This window comes from Tachyglossus aculeatus, chromosome 11 (assembly GCF_015852505.1).
Source record: "Tachyglossus aculeatus isolate mTacAcu1 chromosome 11, mTacAcu1.pri, whole genome shotgun sequence".
Taxonomy (NCBI): Eukaryota; Metazoa; Chordata; class Mammalia; order Monotremata; family Tachyglossidae; genus Tachyglossus; species Tachyglossus aculeatus.
In genome coordinates, this window is record NC_052076.1 from 57,049,718 (window position 1) to 57,055,118 (window position 5,401).

Genomic DNA, 5,401 nt, shown 5'->3' on the forward strand with positions numbered 1-5,401 from the left:
GTACATAATTTAAAGAAATGTACATAATCATAATAGTTAGGAACTAATGCCAAGAAGGACAACCATCACACTATTCCTCCAAGTATCCCAATCCCACTGCCAGAGCCAGAATACTGGGCTGGGAGGATCACTGAGTCTGAACCTGTAATGGCAATTCTGATATTCTTACCAAAGAAGAAAAAAAAAAATGATGAGGCCCCTGCCTTCAAGGAAATAATAAATAAAGGGATGATAGAAAATTAGATCACAGTACACACACATCAACATAAATAAGGTTGTCCATGAGTGTTGAAATGGACAGAGGAGACAGAGAAATTTGTGAGAATGAATTTAAGGGAGGGAGTGGGTTTTCACAGGTCTCTGAAAGGGAAGGAGATAGACTGGCAAAACTAAGTAGGGGGAAAATGCGGATGGCATCCGTAATTAATAATAATATAATTTTGGTATTTGTGAAGTAGTTACTACGTGTCAAGCACCGTACTAAACCCTGAGGTAGATTCAAGATAATCAGGTCGGACGCAGTTTCTGTCCCACCTGAAGCTCACAGTGAAGAAGGAGGGAGAGTAGGTATAATCCCCATTTTGCAGATGAGGAACCTAAGGTACAGAGAAGTTAGAGAATTTGCCCAAAGTCACACAGCAGGCAAGTGGAGGAGTCAGAATTAGAATCCAGGTCTTCTGACTTCCAGGCCTGTGGTGTTTCCACTAGGCCACATTGTGAGAGAAACACAAAGGAAACGGCTGTTCACCCCACTAATTCACTTCTGGGTCATCTCCCAAGACAATTGGGGTGTCCCTTTTCAAGGCTCCCTTCACCTGACAACTTTTATCAGCGTGGCCTTCTTACTTTTTTGCAAGGTACGTCTTACTTTCCAGTCACCAACTGTATCTCCCATTAAAGTAAATTCAGGATTTCCAGCACTTCAGTTTCCAATCTCATCTTCTTCTGGTCCCCAAGAAAAACTTAGTTGCTCATGTTCAAAATAGATTCAGATGAAAGTCACTGGGCTTACACAAAGGATTTCTAATAACCTTGCCAAAAAATGGTTATCTTCTCTAGGGTTTTATATTACAAATTTGGTCAACTACTTAGGCTGTTGAATTCTCAGACACGAATAGGTAGCACTTTGAATATAATCTGATAATTCATACTGTACTCAGAATGATACGACCACCATTTAAGGACTGTACAAAGCCTTTTAATTGATTTCCTCATCTGTAAAGGGGGATGATAGAGTATTTGCCACTTACCTCATAAAGCTGTTGTGAGCATCGATGAGTTTGTGTCTGTTAAACACAGTGGTGATATTTGAGGCCAAGTTTCTTTGTAAGCGAAGTGGATATCTGGATAAAAAAGGAATCACCTTGAGTGTGGGACACTTGAAAAACTTCTGATCTGGGTGGGAGAGCCAGAGAGATGGATCAGTGCTAGGTTAATGGACACTGAGAGCACTAAACTGATGCTCTTGAGCATCCCCAAGAGCACATTCATTCATTCAATCGCATTTATTGAGCACTTACTGTGTGCAGAGCACTAAGCGCTTGGGAAGTACAAGTCAGCAACAAATAGAGACGGTCTCTACCCAACAACGGGCTCACAGTCTAGAAGGGGGAGCCAGACAACAAAACAAAACATGTAGACAGGATAAGCAGCATGGCCTAATGGATAGACCCTGGGCCTGGGAGCCAGAAGGACCTGAGTTCTAATCCTGACTCCGCCACTCGCCTGCTGTATGACCTTGGGCAAGTCACTTCACTTCTCTGTGCCTCAGTTACCTCATCTGTAACATGGGGATTAAGACTTCAGTGAGCCCCATCTGAGACATGAACTGTGTCCAATCTGATTAGTTTATGTTTACCTCAGGTGATTAGTACAATGTCTGGCACGTAGCAAGCGCTTTAAAAAAACCCATTAAAAATGATCATTGCTCAGTTTCTGCATCTTCCCATAGCCTTGGGCAAGTTCCTTGACCTCAGTGCTTCTGCCTAGAAAAAAAGGACAACAACTCAAACCTCATGGCTCTTCTGAAGAATGATTGGTTAATGTTTGCCAAGCGCTTTGAAGAAAATTGCTATGATTATTTTCTGTTCTCCTTGGATTTTTTTTTCTTGGTGCAGATATCAAAAGGACTGGGATCGTCAGTGTTCTGTGTCTGGAACTCTAAGCCCAATAATTTTCCCCTAGCATAAGTTGTGGGGGTTGGTGATCTCTGCCTAAACCTGCCCAGAAAATTAAGAGGATTATTTGCCCTTTGATGCAGGCATAAAATGCTTGTTAATGTTAAGGGGTGCTCCATGGAGGTACAAAAGGAGAGAAAATGGCTGCTCCCAGAAGAACCCAAAATGGAGCGAAGAGTTTTCTTTGGTTTCTAAATTTAGGTCTTGGTTTGTCATTTGCCCCCGGCCTTCGAATCCCTCCACTCAAAACAATTAAGCCATCGTCCAATTACTTGACCTCAACCCAAAGCAAAGGAAACGGTGGGAGACAAGAGTCCTGGATTGGATTCTCAATTTGGCCCTTGACTGGATGACTTTGGGTGCCTCACTTTTCTGCTCTTGCTCCAGTCTCCCCATTTGTAAATGGAAAATATGAACAGAGAACTCGCCACCCACCTAACTTACGGGAATTCTGGAAAGATTTCATGAGGTAGTCAGCAAAGTGCTTTGAGATCCCAAAGGGATATCTGCTGAATAAAATCACCATGTATAATTATTGGCAGCACTGAAGCGAGAAGAAGCCGTGGGTGGGTTTTTGCTGGAAGCATTCTTCTGCTACTGGGCCTTGGCTCGCCCACAGAGCAGATTTTCACCTGCTTCTTCCTTTCTTCCTCATTAGGCTATCACCATCTCTCCTTTTCTCTATCAGCATCTCCTTTAGCGAATACCCCACTTTTCGAGTTTCCTGTCCATTGGTGCATTTCATTCTAGCCTGACAAGACACTAGAGCAAATGTCTGTGTTTTGGCTTATGCACTGAGGAACATAAATCTGAGCAATGGCGTTTCCCATGTTAAAGAGTGCGTTTTGTGCTTGTAAAACTCAGCTTTACTTTGAAATGCTCTTCACGTTTCATCTTTCAGCCATAGCATCCTTAAAGGATCGCTCATATATACGTATGAGCTGTTTCACATATATATATAAACAACTCATTCCACCCACTGCAGCCAAGTCTAGGATCATCATCAATCGTATTTATTGAGCGCTTACTATGTGCACAGCACTGTACTAAGCGCTTGGGAAGAGTACAAATTGGCAACATATAGAGACAGTCCCTACCCAACAGTGGGCTCACAGTCTAAAAGATGGAACAAAGTAGTTGGATAATAGCCCTCCAGATACTTAATAGTAACAGCAAGAGGACAGGAAATTGTGAGGCTGTGAGGTGCTACAGCAGGACAGAAAGCCTTTCTGAAATCACATCTCTTCCAGGAGGTCTTCCTTGATTAATCACTCATCTCCTCACAGCTGCCACTTCATCACTTTGATGTTACTCACACCCGCCTGCCCAGCCGCATCTTCCTTGTCTTATGCCGCCGAGTCGTCTCCGGCCCATAGCGACACCATGGACACAACTCTCCCAGAACGCCCTGCCTCCATCTGAAATCGTTCTGGTAGTGAATCCGGAGAGTTTGCTTGGTAAAAATATGGAAGTGGTTTACCACCGCCTCCTTCCGCGCGGTCAACTCGAGTCTCCTCCCTCGACTCTCCCATGTTGCCGCTGCCCAGCACGGGGGACTTTTGCCTTGTAGCAGATTGTCTTCCACTCGCTAGCCGCTGCCCAAGCTAGGATTGGAAAGGACAGGCCTCTGCTTGACTCTCCCTCCCATAGCCGAGACTGGCAGAGTACTGGAAACTCTCCAGGTGCGACCCTGAGAGGGAAACCATATCTGTGCCTATATTTATAATCTTGCTTCCTCCTACCTTTAATCCCTTTTAGTGTCTGACTCCCCTGCCAGACTATAAGAACCTTGAGGGAAGGGAGAGCATCCAAAAACTCAATTCTACCCCCCCACCAAGGGCTGAGTGCAGTGCTCTGCACAGGTTAAGCACTTACTGATCAATGGCAGTTATTGAGAACTTACTGCGTGTACAGTACAATACAACAAAGTTGGTAGATAGAGTCTCTGGCCACAAGGAGCTTACATCTAGAGAGGAGGAGCTTACAGTCTACCATTGATTGAACGAGGACAGCAAGTGGTAAAAGATCAATGGGTAACCAAGATGATCTGGGGGATGGAGAAGAGAGACTGAAAGATTAGGATTCTTCAGTCCAGCAAGACAAAGGCTGAGAAGGACACGATTGGATTTATGAAACCGTGAAATGTTAAACAGGGCAAACGTGGAATTGTTCACCAAATCCCCTGAGAGCACATTCTTGGAAGCCATAAAGCACAAAAGGAAAATCTTCACCCTGTGGAAACATTAGGGATTCAATAACATGGGAGGTTGTGCCAGCTAAACCTGTCACTGGCTAAAGGATTTGGATGAAGCAAGCACTAAAAGCAGCATGGCATAGTGGATGGGTTCTAATCCCAGCTCCACCACTTGTCTACTGTGTTGCCTCGGGCAAATCACTTCACTTCTCTGTGCCTCGGTTACCTCATCTGTTAAATGGGGATTAAGGCTGTGAGCCCCAAATGGGACAGGGGCCGTGTCCAACCTGATTATCTTGCATCCGACCCAGTGCCTAGTACAGCGTCTGGCACATAGTAAGTGTTTACCAAATACCATTTGGTATTTGGTAGAGGTGGCAAGGTGGCCTCTGCTGGTAGGAGCCCCTGGGGCGGTGGGGGGGGGGGGGTGTCCCTGGGGCTTTTCCCCACATTCCCATGCTTCTGCAGGGGTCTGGGGGTGGTGTGGGGGGGAGGGCTGAAGCTGGGGAGGGTCTCACTTGGGTGGGGGGAATGAGCTGCGATCTGGGATTTTCTGGCGGGGGGCGAATTTGGGGATGAGAGTGGCTCATGCTGTTATATTGTTCTATTGTACTCTTCCAAGCGCTTAGTACAGCGCTCTGCACACATTAAGTGCTCAATAAATACATTTGACTAACCACAAGGCAACCCTGCTTCTCCTCAGTCTTCCTAGATGAAGCCCAAGCAAGGTGGTGGAAGTGATGCGGACCTGAATTTGCTTGCTCACTAGCAATTTCTCCCGTAGCTCCAGGCAAGCCACTTGACCTCTGTGCCTCAGTTTCCTGGCTCATAAAATGGAAGTGATAATAATTCTCAGCCACAGGGGGCCTCTGGGTATTGTGTAGAATAATTAATGTTTGTAAGTAGCTTTGATGATTTAAAATGTAAAGTGCTTTAGTCCTGGGAAAAGCATGAAAGGGCTTTCAAAGGCCACAGGCCTCCAGGAGGACGCATCTCATTTAAAACAATGACAACCACCCAAAAGAAGCAG

The 5,401-nt window shown here is 45.3% G+C and overlaps 1 non-coding gene across 1 annotated transcript; it reads right to left on the minus strand.

The window, feature by feature from the left end:
- Positions 1 to 3,739: 3,739 nt before the first annotated feature.
- LOC119935472 lies at positions 3,740 to 3,877 on the minus strand. Its single transcript, XR_005453353.1, has one exon. It is a non-coding gene; the product is annotated as a small nucleolar RNA SNORA7 (small nucleolar RNA).
- Positions 3,878 to 5,401: the final 1,524 nt, after the last annotated feature.